This window comes from Oncorhynchus clarkii, chromosome 4 (genome assembly GCF_045791955.1).
Source record: "Oncorhynchus clarkii lewisi isolate Uvic-CL-2024 chromosome 4, UVic_Ocla_1.0, whole genome shotgun sequence".
In the NCBI taxonomy this organism is placed as follows: domain Eukaryota; kingdom Metazoa; phylum Chordata; class Actinopteri; order Salmoniformes; family Salmonidae; genus Oncorhynchus; species Oncorhynchus clarkii.
In genome coordinates, this window is record NC_092150.1 from 34,776,247 (window position 1) to 34,798,388 (window position 22,142).

The following is a 22,142-nucleotide window of genomic DNA, read 5'->3' on the forward strand; positions in this document are numbered from 1 at the left end:
TTTAACTGGGCAAGTCAGTTAAGAACAAATTCTTATTTACAATGACAGTCTACCGAGGAACAATGGGTTAACTGCCTTGTTCAGGGGCAGAAAGACAGATTTTTACTTTGTCATCTCAGGGATTCGATCCAGCAACCTTTCGGTTACTGGCTCAACACTAACCACTAGGCTACCCGTCGCCCCCCATTTTTCGGTCACACTTTATATGGATAGTCTGGATTTTCCATCTGTAGATGCTCATGCTATTAACAAACTATCTGTTGATAAGCAACTACTTGCAAAGGTTATGGTTAGGTTTAGAATAAGGGTTAGGGTAAGGGTTAAGGCTAGTCTTAGGATAAGTGCTGAGAGCGAATTACTGGAGCTTTTTTTTTTGTGCAGTAGGATTGTACTGCAGGCTGAGAGATGGGCCAGGATGAAGTGAGCAGATGTCGGAAACAGGAGCTGGACTCAACAATGGTGAGACATTGCATGCCATCCTGGCCAGTTGGCCACTAACAGGATTGGTGATGCAGCCAGTACATACACACACGCTCATTGCTTCATACTTGCGCTTTCTCTCTCTCTCTCACACACACACTCACACACACACTGATTGTCCTGGGATTGCAAGGACATTGCAGGTGTATGTTTGTTATTTGTAGGCTAATTGTTTGTGTGTGTGTGTTTTCATGCAGTGTCTCAGTGAAGCGAAAAGCTTTCAGCAGTTCCACTAAGTGGAGTCAAAGCCCAACGCTGATCACTACACTCCTCCCGCACACCTCTAGACTCTCTCTCTCTCTCTCTCTCTCTCTCTCTCTCTCTCTCTCTCTCTCTCTCTTCCTTCTCTCTCTGAACCTTCCTCTATCTTTCTCCCTCTGGCTTTTGCTTTCTCTATATGCCTTTACTCTCTCTCCACCTGTGCCTTTCTCTCTCTCCTTCTCTCTCCATCTCACTCTCCCCCCCAATAACCCTCATCATGACCCTGACAACACACTCAGAACAGAAGGACTTTCTTCAGACAACTGTTCATGGTTGCCTCCCCATGATGGAATCCATCCATAGACGGAATCCTGCCCCCACGGAGGCACTCACACTGAACACACCTACCAACTGTTTGTGAGTACTCCGTGGCCAGGTGGGTCTGGGACAGTTTTGTTACTCCTTTCTGCATTAGAAGTGTCACTGCTGCTCAAGCTAGCCTCTGTTCTCTTCATATGTCCACACAGCTGTACCCTTGAAAGATCTGAAAATAACAGGATGGACCAAAAACGGGTCACTCTCAGACATCCCTTTGTCTTTGGCAACGTGACTAAGTTACTCAGAAACAAGAGAGGAAAAACACTGGCTTCTTCTTACTTACATCAGAGAAACAGACAGTGGAAATGTACAGGTTTAAGGCTCATACAGCGCATGTGTATAACAAAGTTTGTCATTTGTTCCATCAATAAACATATGCGTTTCTTTGCCATAGATGAACAGCGTAAACTTTAAATTATATTTGCTGACACCCTACGGTCAAATTTTGACACCAGCTATCTAGATTTATAAACCATGCCCCACCTCATGGCCTCAACTGCACCATTTGTTTTCTCTCCGTTGCCTACACGCACTTTAAATATTTGGATAATAAAGCATTTAAAGCATATTGAAGATAGAACTGAACTCCTAATGAGTTCCGAGAGATGATCTGTTGTCCAATGATTATTATTAATATTATTTAACCCTGCATTATAATGATTTAAAAGCCCCTTAGATATTCTCACAGACCAGATACAAATCCTATTCATAATGAATAACCAGATGCGTGGCAAGCTTGATTTTTACTTACTATATTACGTATTGGATCACAAAAAAATATAACTTTGACATTACCATGTGGTGTATCAATAAAATGGACTAAAGGGGATGTGGACATACTCTGCATACGAATCCCAAAAGAAAGTAATGATCTCACTCCAATACATTTTTATAGAAAGTTAACAAAAATAGTTAAGATCTTGCTACTATGGAAAGGTCTATTTGTGGAAGAATCACCCTGAGTAAATCTTTAGTCATATCACAGGTTACCTATTTGCTTATGGTTTTGCCTACACCTAGCGACCTGTTTAAATTATTTGAGAAAAAAAATAATTTGAAATTACTTTATCAATTGGAACCTTTATCAAGTGGAAGGGGGGGGGGGGGGTGAATAAGGAACTTGTCTGTCGGCCCTGCATTAAAGACCAAAATTGTTAAAAGAAAATTGTTATAATAAAAAATATATACCAGTTTCATTTAAGGACCAAAAAACTGACATCTGTGCCTGTCATGCCCTGACCTTAGTTATCTTTGTTTTCTTCATTATTTTGGTTAGGTCAGGGTGTTACTAGGGTGGGTATGTTAGTTTTTGTATTGTCTAGGTTTTTTTGTATATCTAGAGTTTTTTGTATAGCTAGAGCTTTTTGTAAGTCTAGGTATTTGTATGTCTATGGTGGCTTGAATTGGTTCCCAATCAGAGGCAGCTGTTTATCGTTGTCTCTGATTGGGGACCATATTTAGGTAGCCATATTCCCTGGGGTATTTTGTGGGTTCTTGTCTATGTGTAGTTGCCTGTTCGCACTCATGTTTATAGCGTCACGGTTCACTCTGTTGTTTTTTTATTTTGTTAGTTTGTTTCAGTGTTCATTCGTTTAATAAATTAAGAATGTACACTTACCACAGTGCGCCTTGGTCTCCTCCTTACAACAGACGTGACAGTGCCATATACATTAGATTACAAAATAGTTGGGGAGAGATTTTTTATGTACCGATTCCATGGCAACATCATTTATAAATTGACACTTAATTTTACGTTCCTCCTGAAAGCCCTAATATTAAAAACAGTCAAATGCAGTCTCTCCGTCACCCACACACACGTTTAACATTTGGATATTAAAGCATTTAAAAGCTGACATTGTGTCACGCCCTGACCTTAGAGAGCCTTTCTATTTCTCTATTTGGTTAGGTCAAGGTGTGATTTGGGTGGGCATTCAAGTTTGTATATTTCTTTGTTGGCCGGGTATGGTTCCCAATCAGAGGCAGCTGTCTATCGTTGTCTCTGATTGGGGATCATACTTAGGCAGTCCTTTATCCCACCTTCAGTTGTGGGATCTTGTCTTGGTTTGTTGCATGTTTTTGCACTACGAAGCTTTACGTTCGTTGTGTTGTTTTTTTTGGTGGAACATTAATAAAGAAAATGTACATCTACCTTGGTCCGGTCATTCTACAAACGAGGACCGTAACACATTGGTTGATTTTTTAATACTTCTGACAGCCAGAATTCTGACTCCACCCATAACTTTTGGACTTTTAAAAATTCCCAGAAGGCATGGATTATTATAACCTACTGCAGCCTAAAACCTATTGGCGCAAACAAAGTTTCCATGATAGGCAATTAGCAGGACAATAGACTCTTCAACCTTTACAAAAGAATAGCTTGGCTAGGTGTGAAAAAAAACAATCAAATTGCAATGTATTAAGTACTTTAAAGTTTTACATTTCTAACTACAAACATCATGCAACCGCAAAATGTCGGGTAAGCGTACACTGTACAGTATTTCTTCAAAAAGAGGAGTGGGATGCACAACTGAGCAAGAGGACAAGTACATCAGAGTGTCTGGTTTGAGAAAAAGACTCCTCACAAGTCCTCAACTGGCAGCTTCATTAAATAGTACCCTCAAAACACCATTCTCAATGTCAACAGTTGTCACGTCCTGACCATAGGAAGCCTTTATTTTCTATGGTAGAGTAGGTCAGGGCGTGACTAGGGATTTAGGCTAGTTTATATTTTTTATGTTGGGTTCTAGTTTGTTTTTTCTATGTTGGTGTGTTGGTATGATTCCCAATTAGAGGCAGCTGGCTATCGTTGTCTCTAACTGGGGATCATACTTAAGTAGCATTTTTCCACCTGTGTGTTATGGGATATTGTTTTGAGTAAGTGTATGTAGCACCTCTGTTGTCACAGTTTGTTGTTTCGTTTGTTAGTTTTGCAAAGTTTCACTATTAAATATTATGTGGAACTCAACATCTTGGATTTAGTTTTTTCTTGGAATAAAAACACCATAATCAAATTAATTAAGCTACATTTCTTAAAATCAATCCCATATACTATGTTCTTCCAAAAAAGGTTTTAAATTCTCTAGTACAGACAATATTAAAAACATTCAAATGCTTCTCAAAGATCCCCTCTGGTGGTCAAACTAGCACTAACTAGCATTAATGGCAACAATGGCTGACCACGTAAATAACGTGCCATAGAATTCTTGCGGCAGCCCGCAAGCTGTGCTGCAGTACGACACAACTTTTAAAGGAAGAACCACGTGTAGTAGATGAATGGCATCTATTGCTAGTGACAGCAAGTTGCCTGTAGTTTATTGGTATCATTTTTCCAGTAAGTTACTGTGAATTCTACAATAACTTACTGACAAAGGGTTTTCAGTTAAGAAATTACAAATTGACTGTAAATTCTGGCAACAAGTTGTCATTAAGTTACTGGAAATGCACTCCCACCTCTTTACAGTGCAGCCAATTACTTCTTACAATGTTCTTACGGAGTTTGCAGAAGAGACCGTGTCAAATGGGGTGCTTAACCTGCATTAAACCATGACTGTTTACATGTAATTCATGTAAATCATGCCTTTTAAAGTCAAATATTCTCAATAACATTTGACATCCGGGTTTTTCACATGCTCACATTTTGGCACGTGTAGTTTCACGGTATCACATTCAAATGTTGCATCCCCATGATACCCATGAGATACTGATAATATGTCACTGTGAAGAGAATTGTATTGGATTCACCATTTGTGTACCACGTCTCCTAGAGGTCTGAACCAAGAGTTTGACTATCAGACCATTTCTTACATGAATATGTCACTTTGATTTGTTTTGCCTTCCATGACACCTACTTGGTCATTTTTATAAATATATATTATTTTCTGTAACTACTACATGTGCCCATCTCATTGTTGTCAAATTATAGAGATAGAGATTATAGAGATAATTATTAGAGATACACAAATTGTTTTTGACCCACCATGCGTCATGTCCGCAATGGTCCGCAATGGTCATGTGAGGTGAAATGTGTATATTTTGAGATGTGAGCACTCAGTTTGTTTGTTTGTTTGACCTGACAAAGCTCCGTTTCGGATCGAAAAGTTGTCAGTAAAGCGGTGAATTGGGAGCTTTAACAGTGTGCGGGCCTTCTTGTTCTTTACTAGCACCCCCATGTTTTCCCATTTGGTTCACAAGATCATGCTTTCACATGTGCTCAAATGTTGTTACGTGTAATTTCATGGTAGCACATGTAAAAAATGTTACATCCCTTGTGTAACATTTATTTCACAGATCATGTTTTCACGTGTAGTTTCGTGTTATCACATGTTCATTTTCTATTATGTTATTGACTGTTTATCCCATGTGTAACTCTGTGTTGTTGTTTGTGTCGCACTGCTTTGCTTTATCTTAGCCAGGTCGCAGTTGTAAATGAGAACTTGTTCTAAACTGGCCTACCTGGTTAAATAAAGGTGAAACATATCTATATATATATATATATATATATATATATATTATTTTTTTTTTTAAATTTTAAATCACATATTGTCACATTGATCACTTGAGATCACACAAGATCATATGTTTTCACGTCTTCACGTGTGAAATTCAGGTGTTTTTCCTGTAAGGGTTCCTTGCTTCCCTTTCTATATTGCATCCTCCCCTCGCTCTCTTTCTCTTTCTCTCTCTCTCTGCATTTACCACATCTCTTTTTTTATTTTCCACTTACTCTCATGCCCACTCTCTTCCTCTATCCCTAATCTGTCTCTGATTAGCCATGTGTCTCATCTTGATTACTATCTGTCTCCTCAAATCATTCCAGAGATCTTGCTAGGGTACTGTGGCATGTTAGTATAGTGTGTGTCTGTGTTTATGTGTGTAGGCTAGGCATTAGGCAATGTGTGTGTGTGTGTACCTTTTAGCACTGTGGTGTGAGTGTGTGTGTGTGTGTGTGTAGGCTAGGCATTAGGCAATGTGTGTGTGTGTACCTTTTAGCATTGTGGTGTGGTGTGTGTGTACCTTTTAGCACTGTGGTGTGTGTGTGTGTGTGTGTGTGTGTGTGTGTGTGTGTGTGTGTGTGTGTCTAATACATTTGTTTGATTTGTTTTACTGCTTGTGTAAGATTTTGACTCTGGTCTCAGTCATTAGAACAAAAAAAATGATATGCAAAACTATATTACTTTCACCTTGAGCCCCAGTCTCAGGATGTCTGATGATTGGAGCTCCTGTTTATATATGTGATATCGCATATTCAGTCTATAGGGCCGGAGGGGTTAGTGCTCGAAATGGCGAACCGCTCTGATGAGAGGGATCTAATAGATATCCCTGGGCCCGGGCACTTATCTGGGCTGGGCAATGAGCAGCATTCAGTACTGTCTGTGGAGTTCAGCACTGATACCTTCTCCCTTAGCACTTTTCGCATTAGCATCAATGCTAGCTGTGTGTTCATAGTAACTAGCCTAGCATAGTCTAGCATAACATTAGCCCCAGAGATATAGGCTAGGTACAGTAATATGCTCACTGTACTCTAATTATCTTTAGCACTTTAGCTTGGTCTGACACAGAATGCTTTCTAATGGGTCCTGGCCAGGCCTGCACTGTTAAACACTTATCCATAACCTCCCTGCTCTCAGCACTCAGCCTTTAAGTGCTGTGCTGCACATCAACATTTGTCCAAGTTAACATTAGTGAGCAGAGCTCAGAGCTCCCCTCCACTGCTGTATACTGGAATAAAGTGAGTTAGGTCAGCCTGTGACATTGTTACAGTGTAGGTGCGTCCCAAATGGCACCCTATTATTCCTTATATAGTGCACTACTTTTGTGCAAGGGGCCGCCTTACCCACACAACATTGGGACCCTCTTTACATATTTCCACTAATGGATGCACCTCATCATCCATTGCTGCTGTGTTTTCACACTGTGGTAAATCACCCAAAAGATATGTGAGTTTATCAAAATTGAATTTGTTTTCGAATACTTTGTAATCTGAGGGAAATATGTGTCTCTAATATGGTCAAACATTTGGCAGGAAGTTAGGAAGTGCAGCTCAGTTTCCATCTCATTTTGTAGGCAGTATGCAAATAGACTGTATTCTCTTGAGCGCCATGGCTGCCCTCAGCAGCCTTTCTCAATAGTCTGGACATAGACAAAGATGTCCTTAATTTTGGGGCAGTCATCGTAGTCAGCTATTCTGCCACTGTGTACTCTCTGTTTGGGCCAAATAGCATTGTAGTTGGCTCTTTTTTTGTAAATTCTTTGCAATGTATCAAGTAATTATCTTTTTGTTTTCTCCTGATTTGGTTGGGTCTAATTGTGTTGCTGTCCTGGGGATCTGTGGGGTCTGTTTGTATTTTAGAGGAGAGCTTAGGGGGCTCTTCTCCAGGATAATTTATCTGTAGGTGGTGGCTTTGTTATGGATCGCTTCCTTTTTGTAGAATTCAACGTCTCTTTTCTGGATTTTGATAATTAGCGGGTATCGGCATAATTCTGCTCTGCATGCATTATTTTGTGTTTTACATAGTACACAGACAATATTTTAGCAGAATTCTGCATGCAGAGTCTCAATTTGGTGTTTTTCCCATTTTGTGATTTCTTGGTTGGTGAGCGGACACCAGACCTCACAACCACAAAGGGCAATTGCCATATCCTAATTGGTATGTCAAATTTTATGTTCCTTTTGATGTCATAGAATGCCCTTCTTGCCTTGTCTCTCAGATCGTTCACAGCTTTATGAAAGTTACCTGTGGCACTGATGTTTAGGCCAAGGTACTGTATGTATTGTTTTTTGTTTGTGTGCTTTAGGGCAGGTATTTCTCGCAATGCCGTCAGGGGTACGCCAAATAAAAATGTGATTCACATTGAAAAAAAAATAGTGTTCAGCGAAATAACAACACAATGTCAAATACAGGTAGACTACTCAAATAATTAACATCCAATCACAATAACCGTTACTCTCACTGGAATTCCACTAACGCTCCAAATGTAGCCAAACGTAGTTGCCACTCATGTTGGTATCTGTACTGATGGCGCAAAATAAATGACAGGGAGATATAGTGGAGTGGTACAAGCGTGCAAGCAATTGCTCCCGGTGCCACTTGGGTTAACTGCAGCATCCAGCGAGAGGCTCTTGCTGCCAAGGGAATGCCTGACAGCTTGAAAGATGTTTTGGACACTACAGCGAACATGGTTAACTTTGGTAATAAAGGAAGACCCCTGAATACAATACAATGATATGGGCAGCGACCATGTACAGTGACTTGTGAAAGTATTCACCCCCCTTGGATTTTTTCCTATTTTGTTGCCTTACAACCTGGAATTAAAATAGCTTTTTGGGTGGTTAGTATCATTTGATCTACACAACGTGCCTACCACTTTGAAGATGCAAAATATGTTTTATTGTGAAACAAACAAGAAAAGATATAAAAACTGAAAACTTGAGCGTGCATAACTATTCACCCCAACAAAGTTAATACTTTGTAGAGCCACTTTTTGCAGCAATTCTAGCTGCAAGTCTCTTGGGGTATGTCTCTATAAGCTTGGCACATCTTGCCACTGGGATTTTTGCCCATTCCACAAGGAAAAACTGCTCCAGCTCCTTCAAGTTGGATGAGTTCCGCTGGTGCATAGCAATCTTTAAGTCATACTCAATTGTATTGAGGTCTGGGCTTTGACTAGGCCATTCCAATACATTCAAATGTTTCCACTTAAAACACTCAAGTGTTGCTTTATCAGTATGCTTAGGGTAATTGTCCTGCTGGAAGGTGAACCTCCGTCCCAATCTAAAATCTCTGGAAGACTGAAACAGAATTTCCCTGTATTTCGGTCCGTCCATCATTCCTTCAATTCTGACCAGTTTCCCAGTCCCTGCTGATGAAAAACATCCCCACAGAATGATGCTGCCACCCCCATGCTTCACTGTGGGGATTGTATTCTTGGGGTGATGAGAGGTGTTGAGTTTGCGCCAGACATAGCGTTTTCCTTGATGGCCAAAAAGCTCAATTTTAGTCTCATCTGACCAGAGTATCTTCTTCCATATCTTTGGCGAGTCTCCCACATGCCTTTTGACAAACACAAAATGTATTTGCTTATTTTTTTCTTTAGGCAATGGCTTTTTCTGGCCACTCTTCCGTAAAGCCCAGCTCTGTGGAATGTATGGCTTAAAGTGGTCCTATGGACAGATACTCCAATCTCCGCTGTGGAGCTCTGCAGCTCCTTCAGGGAATACGTGGTCTGTCGCACGGTAATTTGGTAAAAAGCCAATTTGACATTTGCTCACTACATTGTTTTCATAGAGGACATGTACGAGTCAGGAAATTGTCTAGAAGGGATTGAATTTGTTGTCGCCTAAATGTTTTTTGGTAAATTTCCACACTACCATTCCTCCATCTGTAGAATTTCTAAATATTATTCAGTTCCTTTGGCTTTGATGCCTCATGATTGAGCATAGCACTGTTTAAGTTGAGTGTGATTTTTCTGTGATCTGATAGAGTGTTCAATCAGTCCACTGACACCCTAAGAGACTCTGGGTTGAAGTCAGTGATAAAGTAGTCTACAGTACTACTGCAAAAGATGAGCTATAGGTGTACCTACCGTAGGGGTCCCCTCAAAGCCTACCATTGACTATGTACATACCCAGCGTCCGACAGAGCTGCAGGAGTTGTGGCCCATTTTTGTTGGTGATGTTGTCATAGTTGTGTCCAGCGGGGCATATGGGGGAGGGAATGCTGTCACCTCCAGGTAGGTGTTTGTCCCCCTGTGAGGGTGTCAGGTTATTGTCCAATTCTGGCATTTAGGTCGCCACAGACTAGTACATGTCCATGGGCCTGGAAATTGTTCATCTACCCCCTCTAGGATGGAGAAGCTGTCATCGTTAAAGTTCTAGGATTCTATTGGGGGGATATAGCTAGCACACATTTTCTCTAGTGAGATAATTTCCTTATTCATTTCTAGCAAGATGTAAAATGTTCCTGTTTTGACAAATTTAACAGAGTGGGTTAGGTCTGCAATATACCAAATTAGTATACTCAGGGGGAGTCTCTTCCCTGTTTCACACCTGGTAGTATGGTGGATGGGACTACCAGCTCTCTGTAACCTTGCGGGCAACCATTGGGTACGTCTCCTTTATACCATGTTTCTTGTAGGAGGACAATGTGTGTGTTTCAAATTTATTTGATGAAGTCTGGGTTCCTGCTCTTTAGGCCAAAGGAAGATGACCCCAGACATTGTATATTCCAGTGTGAGATAGTAAAAGCTTTGTGTACCATAGTGTATTTTTCTATATCTTTATGTACAGTATCTTAGTCTTTCTTCATCTCTCTGTTTATCTCGTCATCCTCTGCCTTTTAGGGATCTTAACACTTCAGATTTCTCCAGTGTAATAGACCTGAACCTTTATACATGCATGCCACTCAAACACACACACACACACACACACACACACACACACACACACACACACTGTTTTATCTCTCTATTTCTCTCCTTCCCACTTTCTGTCTCTCTGGAACACAGACACTTAAATGATGCTCTGTCATGTTATTTACACATCATCAGACGTGTGGGCAGCTGCCCAAAATCCCTGTGGGAATGTAAGGTATATAATCACTCACTGCTGGGCCTCCTTCTGCTGACCATCAGCTTTTACCACTCTAGACTTTAACTCAATAAAGAGAGATCACATGCAATAAAGCTTACATTTAACTCCCAGAGAGGTCTTCTCTTTGTCAGTAAAAAAGTTTGGAGCTGGTATATAGCAAACCTCTTGTAGAGTGGACTTTCACGCTCTGTGATGAGTCAGCAACTTTGAAAGTCTAACATTGTATCAGCCATGCACCTGTGTCTGTTAACCCCCTCTCTCTCTCCCTCTATCTCTCCCTCTCTCTCTCTCTCTCTCTCTCACACACAGACACACACACACACACACACACACACACACACACACACACACACTGATGAAACTCAAACTCTCCTAGCTTCCTAGTCTATTTTAACAAAGAGTCTCCTCTGGTGGAAAACAGTCAACCTGTTCTCTGTGGCCCTTCATTTACTTTTCATTAACTTAGAATTTGTCCCAAATTGACCCCTTTTTCCCATATAGTGCACTACTTTTGACCAGGGTCCATAGAGTTTTGTTTATGTAATAGGATGCCGTTTGGGACTTAGAGTTAAACAAAATTCTTATCTAAAGAAACTTACAGTACATTTATACAGAGGATGAAACACAACTTTTATATGAGCACAGTATATGTATAAAATCCTTTGGTAACAAGGGCTAGGCTGTGTTGCCCAATGATGTAAAAAATCACAGACTACCAAATGCAAAAATTATGCAAGGAAAAACAGAGGGAAATCTAATCAGACAAATGAATCAAGTCAAACAACATCATCACACTCTGTCAAGTGGATCAAAACCAGCAACTCCATCACCTGCTTCTTCATTAGGGCACACACGCACACACACACACACATATATATATATATATTTATATATTTATATATATATATATATTATATAGTATATATATATACATATATATATATTTATATTGTTGCATGCGTGGGCACGCGCAAACACACACACACACAAACACTAATGGCTCATTAGCCTTGTTACCCAATGACACCAGTTAACCAAATACCCACACAGCTATCCGTTGGCTTAGAAAGCACATACAACGTATTAGAACAAAGTAGTATGACAAAGTATGTTTTTATTTGTGTGTGCGTGCATGCGTGTGTAAGAGTGAGGGTTTTAGTCTCCACTGATTGAGACACTTTTGGAAAACTGATGCACAGGCTGCATTAAGACAATCAGATCAGTTCTGATAAAGAGCTGATGTGAAAAGCTGATGTGATTGGTTAAAATACCAATTAGTGGAAAAATATCTGAATTGGGCCGCCTGTCTAAAAGCAGCCATTCAGACATTTTATTGGGTTAGTGAAAAATATACATGTCTGAATTGGTTGTTTTTATTGTCTGTCTGCAATAAAGAAAGCCATTTACTGAGACAATGCACAAGCCCACAGTAATATGAGGAGAAATGCAGGACTGCATAGCAGCAGTTAATGAGAAATACCTCAGCAAAAGCCTTGGACTGCCACTGTATTGAGCTGGAATGAATTGTAAGAGAAAGATACCATTCTGAAGTATTTTTATGGTATGAGAGTTGTGCTGTGTCACTTTCCAATAATGCTAGATATAGGCCCACACGCACATCCCCCCCACGGGCATGCTCTCTCTCTCTCTATCTAGCTCACACACCTTTAAGATCCATTGAACCGGTCAAGAGAGGAAGTGAGATACTGTCCTATTTGGTTGATGGGTTAATAATCAGCTCTGAAGACAATCAATGCCTTTCAGTCCACTTAAAAACACTGTAGTATACAATGGTATTAATACTATAGTATTCACTGTATTGTTTTTGTGGACTAAAGTCAGCAGAAACACTACAGTGAATACTGTAGTAAACGGTACTATACTGTAGTATTTACAGTTAACTATATTTTTTTGATTGATATGATTTATTTAAGTGTTATATAGCTACCGGTGCCTTACAAGACACTACTGAACATAGTATAGTTTTCCATGTACTAAAAACAAAGTAACATTTTACAAATGAAACGCATAGAATAATTATGGCAAGCACAGATACCATCTAGCCACACTACACAAACAATACATTTCTCCTTCGCCTCCAGGCATTGTGAACACACTGAGCAATCTCAAATTTAAATCAAATCAAATTCTATTGGTCACATATACATGGTTAGCAGATGTTATTGAGAGTGTAGGGAAATGCTTATGCTTCTAGATTCGACAGTGCAGCAGTATCTAACAGATAATATCTAACAATTCCACATCAAACCTAATATCTAACAAATTCCACAACAAAACCTAATACACACAATCTAGTAAAGGAATGGGATAAGAATATATAAGTATAAAATATATGGATGAGCAGTGACAAAGCAGCTGAGATGCAATAGATAGTAAAGAATAGATAGTGAAGGATAAAGTATACAGTATATACATATCAGATGAGCAATGTGAGATATGTAAACATTATTAAAGCGGCATTATTAAAGTGACTAGTGTTCCATTTCTTAAATGTGCTGAGAATTTTCCAAATCCAAGCAACTATCCTGCAGTATTCCCATGAAATTGTGGGAAGGTTGTGTGCAAAATAACCATAGGACAACCACTGTCTCACTCAGTTCTAAGAAACATATGGTCCTCAGAACATTATGTGCTAGTTGGGGATATAGTAGGAACCTAGATCAATGAAATGCATTCTGTACTGAAGAAGATTCTATTTTGTGTTTGTGTCGATAATACAGTATGTGACTAGGAAGAGAGGTGGAGGAAGAACGGAGGAAGGAAAGGATAGGAGAAAGAAGTAGATTTGAATGGACTGGACTCGATGGATGTATGAATATTGTACCGTATACTACTGTACTCTGCTGTATTGCAGTCTACTGTGTACTGAGTGAGACATAATAAAAGACACGACAGAGGTAGTTAACAGGGAACAGAACTATACTGAACCCTCAACTCAACCCTATTCGCCCAGTTTACCTTTACACACTGCCCCTCCCCGGTTCCCACTAAGAGCTTTCTTCACCTTGATGAGATAAAACCCATCAATAGGAATCTCATTGTCTCGCTGACGCCACATCACTGACTGGTAGCAGGGAAATTATTTATCATTTAAGTGCATGAAGGCATCTTTACACACAGTGATTCAGTTTGATGTGTTTCCCCTATGTGGCGCAGCTAACAAGTTTAATTGTCTTTAATTTTCTTCTTATAGCATTGCAATGGAATTGTTAGAGAATTTCCAGTCATCTGGTGATTTTCAGTACCTATACTGTTCTCTTTGAAGTAGAAAGAAAAATCGATATAAGTTTAAATATTAAACATGTAAAAAACAGAACGTAAGCAGAATCCGTGTGGATGAGGCAAGGTAGACCAAAAAGATGTGACTGGTCTGGGCCATATCGGATCTTGTGAAGGCTACTGGACATGCACATGGTTTATTCATACATAGACAACATCGGCCTGAACTTGTGAAGAACTTTGGACAGGAACATTAGTTAATCAGTGTGCATGTCATGCCACCAATATAATCGATGCCCCAATGCCTGAGCCAATAAGATAATGGAAACTAAGAAAGACAACAAGATTCATAAAGTGGAGTGACGATGTTATGTAAGGGTAAGACTGTATAAAAGTGTCACGATTGTTGGAAGCATACTCGGACCAACGTGCAGCGTGATCTGGGTTCCACATCTTTTATTTGAAATAAGTGAACCACACAACAAAACAATAAAGACTAAACGAAATGTGTTGACAATGGAGTGCTAACATGCAACTACACATAAACAATATCCCACAAAACATAGGTGGAAAAAAGCTACCTAAATATTATCCCCAATTAGAGACAACGATTACCAGCTGTCTCTAATTGGGAATCTAATTATTAGAAATAATAAACTAGACTAACCCCCAGTCACGCCCTGAACTACTCTACCATAGAAAATAAGGTCTCTCTATGGTCAGGACGTGACAAAAAGCCAAGTACTAAGAATGGAGAGTCAGTTCTTCAATGGAATTGCTCGGCTTTGTTACTGTTTGCAAAAGTTAATTTGATTTCACAAGCTCCGGTCAAAGGGCTCTGGTCAAAACAAGTTCACTGTACAGGGAATAGTGTGCCATTTGTAACGTAACAGTGCTATTGTTGGACTTGCCGCCACATGCACTGTGCACGCCTCATGAGAAGGGAGAGAAGAGAGAGACATGTTTAACACATAAAGTATCTCAGAATAGAAGCACTGGGATATATTGTTTTCAGGGTCTAACGGAGCAAAATGTCAGAAGTGTGAGTGCCTGTGACGCTTTCTCACATCCTCCAACACAAACCTGGGTTCTGTTCATTAGTTGATGCAACGGAAAATGTTTTAAAGTGCTTGGCAATAGAAACAAAGAATGAGTGTGTGACGGTGTGCCTATGAGCCATCACCATGTCGGGACACTTTCCCCCATTTCTCCTCACACAACTGGACTGACTGTTTGGTACAACCACCCCCTCCTCGCTCTATATCTATCTCTGACAGTGTGAACATGTTAACGACACTGATCTTTCTCTCTACTTCTTTTGGATACTCAACTCCTTCTATATATTTCTCTCCGCTGTTGTCCCTTCTACCTCCCACCCATTCCCATCCACCCTCTCACTCCCCACCCTCTCTCTCGTTGTCTCTCCCTCCCCACACTTTATCTGTTTCTCTCCCTGTTTCCCTCCACTTTATTGTCCTCTCTCTCTCCCTCTCCCTTTCTCTCTTTCCTTCTCTCTCTTCCTCCAGTTCCCTCAAATGTCTTTCCCTCTTATTCCCTATATCTCTCTCCCCTATATCTCTATCCTCTTCTCTGTCATAGAGCCTTAGTGTCTGTCTGTTATCTCTAGTTTCTGCAGGCTGTCTGGGTTGCTATGGTTCAGCAGGCTGTACACAATACAGGGATGTCTAGCTGAGCCTAGTCACACATGAGAGAGTGAGTGATTTGTCCTCCATAGCCCTTGTTCATTAAAACAGATTAAGAGATAGCATTAGCATACAGCACTAACATTGACTGTCATTACCGTAAGTGTGCTAATCACAGCAAAGGCCATTGTTTGTTTTGACTTGGTTAAGTAGGCTTTGTATGTGTGTTTGGCCTATCACGGCAGTGACAATGAATGTAAATAAAGTGGGTCTCAGGCTCACATTGTGTGTGTCCCAAATGGCACCCTATTCCCTATGTAGTGCACTACTTTTAACCAGGGCGTATATGGCTTTGGTCAAAAGTAGTGCACTATGTGGCGAATAGGGTGCCATTTAGGATGCAATATTGTATTCCCATGCGATCTCAATGTCACCTGGCCTCTGTCACTTTGTCACACAGACAGAATGAGAGTATATTTAAGCAATCAGGAGAGTATCTTGCTACTACAGAGACTGGGTAAAGACAGAATAAAACAAAGGATGTGCCCGCTTTTAGGCCAGGATACATTTGTCCCAAATGGCACCCTATTCCCTATTTAGTGTGCTATACGTTTAACCAGGGCCCATAGGGCTATGGTAAAAAGTAGTGCACTATATAGGGAATAGGTTGCTATAGTATTTGGGACGTTACCCAGACCTCTGCTTGGCTAGCTGTAATATAATGATGTCTAAAGGAAACTAGGTTGATGCAGATGCTTTCCTTCCACACAATGTCTCCTACCGCAAAACTCTGAACAAAACACAATGTACCTACTCTAAACTGCGTGATGATTCTTTCAACCACGCACCCAGACAAGTTTAGCTATCTTTTGAAGTTTAGCTTTCTTTCATTGCACCTAAACAAGTTGAGCTCTCTTAAAAAGTCAACCATATCTCGACTCCACCTCAGGGCCAATTGCACCAACTGTTCCTACATATTTATGAGGTGTAAAACAAGAGAAGCAGGCCCGGATCTCACCTCGAGCCATGGAGAGAAGTTATAAAACAAACCACAAACTAGCACTGTTTCCTCAACAGCTTTTGATGCAGATACCCTGCCAAAGGGTTGGATATGGGGAAATGCGTGTGTGCGAGAGAGTGTGTGAGTTTTTTTGGGGGCGCTTGTGTATTTCTGTGAACAGGGAATCAATTTATATACTGTATGTAGAGATAAGTGTGCATGTGTGTGTTTCTGTTTGTGTGTATCCCTGTGTGTCTGCATTTGTGTGTAGGCTGGCTGGAGGGCAGCAGAAACCATGCAACAGAAAACTTTTAAAGTGCTTTGCAATGGAAAACAAATAAGTTGTGTTTCTTATTGCACAAGTTCAGGTATTTCCTCCCTGTTTCAGGACATTTTCATCCATTTATTGCCTGCTCAAAAGCACCCAGGTTGAGAGGTTGAAGACATAGTGATACGTGAGAGGAGGATAAGAGGATGAAAGAACAGAGCAGAAAAAGAGAAAAGAAAACACTCAGGTAAATTATGCATAAGCTGCCTCACTTTAACAAGGAAGACTGTAGGAGATGTAGTCTGTAACAAGTTTCCAAGCAACGGGGGAAAAAGAGGAATAATATTTGTCTAGATAAAAGTTGGGCTGGCGACGTTATAATTTATGACACTAGAGGCCGTGACATCGCTCTGCCTAATGATCAAAGACAAGCTAACAAGCAACCCAATCAGTCAGTCAGGGACTTGTGGGATGCAGTAGTCACACAATGTAGCTTTGCTAGTTTACAGTAATACAGGGTTAATATGGGGCTTGCTAACACAGTGCAAGATCCATTAAAAGTGTGGGACTAATGTAGAGGATGGCTAAGTCTCTCCCGAGACCCAGAAATGCCTTGCCGTTGAATATCATTGAAATCCACTCAACCAAGGCCCGTCAATAGAGCTATTTTTACTGTATATTCTCTCCTTTACTCTATATTCTCTGAGTCCTCCTCAACTTACATTAAAATAAAGTTGTGGAAGATTGTCGAAGAGAGTGTGTGGATTGAGTTGGAAATTGAGAGAGATCGATATCATAAAGAGAATTAGGAAAATATGACTTATGCATTGAACATGTGTTTTTATTAGGTCTGTGCAAATGTCATTTAGTCACTGTGTATTCTCATGACTTATGATTAACAAGTAGAAAAGCTCACAAATCAGAAGAACCCACTGACTATGTTCCAAATGGAACCTGACGCTTCTCTATATGTGTGGCGGCCCAGAAGAACCTGTCGGATGTCCAACCACCCATTGTTGGCAAAATGGAAATAAAATGCCAGGAGTGAAAATGACTGGCAAGTGTAATTGAAATGTGTAATGAATAATATACGTTGAACCCTTTACTCTCTTAAGGTGTATAAATAGTATTGGTTAATTTAATTGTTTTGACATTGTTAGCAAAAGTGAAACTGTTCAAGTTCGGTGCCTGGCTAGCCAACTGACAGCTGCCGTCTTGGCTTAGCCCTCCTAGGCTACATCGTGAAATAAAGCTGATTGTGATATTAATAGGATAATTGGCCCTTTCTAGCAATATATAACTTATGGCACAAGAGAAAATATTATAGGCTACTATGAACTATGTAGGCTATCGACAGATCAGAGAGAATAATTTTTCCATCTCAATAAGATAGCTCATTTGTACAGTCGCAGAGCATACTGCCAGCTCAGCTGCGGGTCCCTGCAGCCCGAACTGCAGAATATCTTTTTCACACACATGAAAGGATGATGTAAAGATATTACAGAAACAATTGCCAGTTCCTTGCAACTAGGCTATGTATCAACAGATCAGAGCGCAGAATTATTCAAATGTTCCATCTCATTATGAAGTTGATAGGGATAAGGGGAGTTTATCCGCGATTGCTTTGCTAGCCTAACTGAAAGCTAAATCCATGAGGCTGGCCCAAATTAAATGATAGCCTATGGAGATGACAGACAGCCATCAAAACGCAAACAGTGATGTATATTTTGTACCCTACTTCATGTTAAATCATAGCCTACCCTACTATTTAGAAATGAGAGACATTTCAGTCACCCTGTTCTAATTCACATTCGATTTTCCTGCATTTGTCAGCCTCCTCCCAATGATCAAAGCATAGGCGGTGGATTATATGCTGTCCTTTATCTCAGTTAAAGTATAATCTATAAATCTTTTAAATGAAAAGTAATTACAGAGAAACTGCCGGCATCCGCTTCTTGCGAATATGGTTAAAGTATTCCCTCGAGCTTCCCGCCATGTCTGAAATGAAGACATCAACTTCCAAATTGACAGCTGTCAATCATTAGAATGGTAGCCTTTTCAGATCGTGAAGTTGCTCATTGTTTAAACAAATTACATCTAATTCATGTGAAAATGTTGCCGGTGAACAAGGTAAACAAATGAATCAGTCTTGAACAGTTATGAACAGATCTGGGAGATGATGTGTGGTAAGTGATTGTGCTAACATATGACTAGACAGCAGTCCTCAGCAGTTTCTTCAGGAACGTGATGGGGATAAAAAAATAACCACCATTTTCATTTCACACAGGGGTCAGGTTCTGTGAAGATCCAGGAGTTTGCAGACAGTGAAGTCACACAGCAAAGTCTGCATAAAGATGAAGAGCCACCTGTGAGAAAATGCTTTCAGTAATCATTCCAAAAGGATTGGATGCAAAACGACCATGGTATCTCTATGAGAAATAAGGCCTTCACTGCTGAAGAGTGTAGGGACATCACCACCCCTTCCCCATCAGTCCCTAAGCCTGGGAGGAGGGCTTACTTTGAGGACTCTGAAAAGAATTCAGCAACTTCACACACCCCAACACGTACATATGCGCACACACACACACAACTTAAACAACAACTTAAGCAGTTACATAATTTAAATACAAATCTGAACTGTCGATATAAATTGTAAATATGTCAAGTGTCAGTGTGCAGCGGTGAGGACGGAGTCAGGCGCAGGACACAGAACTGAGTAATATAACGTACTTTAATCGAAAAGAAACAACCATAAATTCCGCACACTGAAAACACACCATAACACAGCATTCTAATACTCAACAAGGAACAAACAAGCACAAAACATAATGGGAACCAGAGGGTTAAACAGGGAAAATAATATTAACGTAATGGGAACCAGGTGTGTACAATCAAGACAAAACAACATAGAAAAATAAACGTAGATCGGTGGCAGCTATATTGGTGCCTTTCCATGCCGCCCGAACATGGAGAGGCACCAACTTCGGCGGAAGTCGTGACAGTACCCCTCTCCTGATGTGCGGCTCCAGCAGAGCGCCGTCACCGGCCTCGGGGACGACCCGGAGGACGAGGCGCAGGGTGATCTGGGTGGAGACAGTGACATTCCTGCAGTAAGGAAGGGTCCAGGATGTCCTCCACCAGCACCCAGCATCTCTCCTCCGGACCGTACCCCTCCCACTCCACAAGGTACTGAAGGCCCCTCGCCCGACGCCTTGAGTCCATGATGGCTCGCACAGATTATTCCGGGGCCCCCTCGATGTGCAAAGGGGGCGGAGGAACCTCCCGTACCTCAGACTGCTGGAACGGACCAGCCACCACCAGCCTGAGGAGAAACATATGGAACGAGGGGTTAATACGATAATTAGGGGAATCTGTAACGTATAACATACCTTGTTCAGTCTCCTCAGGACTTTAAATGGCCACACAAACCGCAGGGCAGGCGAAAGGGCAGGTTTTGGGTTGAGAGCCAGACCCAGTCTCCCGGTGCATATGCCTCACTGAGGTGGTGGTCGGCGCTCGCCTTCTGTCGTCTGAAGGCCCGTTGCAGGCGCACATGAGCAGTGTCCCAGGTGTCCTCTGAGCGCCGAAACCATTCATCCACCGCAGGTGCTTCGATCTGGCTCTGATGCCACGGTGCCAGGACCGGCTGATAACCAAGTACACACTGAAACGGAGACAGGTTAGTGGAGGAGTGGCGGAGAGAATTTTGGGCCATCTGTCCAGGGGATGGAAGCCGCCCACTCCCCCAGCCGGTCCTGGTAATAAGACAGCAGAAACCTATCCACATCCTGATTAACTCTCTCCACCTGTCCATTACTTTCGGGGTGAAACCCTGAGGTCAGGCTGGACGAGACCCCCAGATGTTCCATGAACGCCCTCCAGACCCTTGATGTGAACTGGGGACCCCGATCAGACACTTTATCCTCAGGCACCCCATAGTGCCGGAAGATGTGTGTAAACAGGGCCTCCGCAGTCTGTAGGGCCGTAGGGATACCGGGCAAAGGAATGAGACGGCAGGACTTAGAAAACCGATCCACAACCACCAGAATCGTGGTGTTTCCTTGTGACGGAGGAAGATCCGTCACGAAATCCACCGATAGCTGTGACCGCGGCAATTGTGGAACGGGTAGCTAAAGTGGGCCACCAGTGCTTCCCAGTGCTTCCCACTACTGTCCGACCGATGCCAGGATGACCAGAGGAGGGTGACATGTGAGCCCAACAGATCAATCGATCAGGAACATCAGACATCCAAATGGACACTGGGTGGGATTGGGCTCCGCACGTAACGCCCTTTCGATGTCCGCGTCAACCCACATACTACCGGTGTGAAGGCAAGAAGCAGGAAGTATAGGAGTGGGATCCATGGACCACTCTGTGTCATAGAGTGATAAAGGATAGAGTGAACACAAAACGGGTGAAAAACATGGCCCACCTTGCCTGGCGAGGAGCCATTCTCCTCACCGACCCGGATGTACTCAAGATTGCGGTGGTCAGTCCAACCGAGAAAAGGGTGTTTAGCCCCCTCAAGCGGATGACTCCATGTTTTCAGAGCCTTGACAACAGCCAACAGCTCCCAGTCCCCCACATCATAGTTTCACTCTGCCGGTCTGAGCTTCTTCAAAAAGAACGCACAGGGGCCGAGCTTTGGTGGTGTACCCGAGCGCTGAGACAGCACAGCTCCTATCCCAGCCTCGGACGCGTCCACCTCTACTATGAACGCTGATCAGGATGAGCTAACACAGGAGCCGAGGTAAACAGATCCTTCAGGTGACCAAAAGCCCTGTCCGCCCCACCTGACCACAGCAGTCGCACCGGTCCCCCCTTCAGCAAAGAGGTAATGGGAGCCGCTACCTGACCAAAGGCCCGTATAAACCTCCGGTAGTAGTTGGAAAACCCTAAGAACCGCTGCACCTCCTTTACCGTGGTTGAAGTCGGCCAATTACACGCGGCTGAAATGCGGTCATTCTCCTTCTCCACCCCTGACTCGGACAGGCGGTACCCTAGGAAGGAGACGGACTGTTGGAAGAACAGACATTTCTCAGCCTTAACGTACAGGTCATGCTCCAACAGTCGACCAAGCACCTTGCGCACCAGAGACACATGCCCGGCACGTGTAGCGGAGTATATTAGAATGTAATCTATATTCACCACTACACCCTGCCCAGGCAGGTCCCTGAAAATCTTTTCTACAAAGGATTGGAAGACGGATGGAGAATTCATCAACCCGTATGGCATGACGGTACTCATAGTGTCCAGAGGTGGTACTAAATGCTGTCTTCCACTCATCCCCCTCCCGGATACGCACCAGGTTGTAAGCACTCCTGATATCCAATTTGGTGAAGA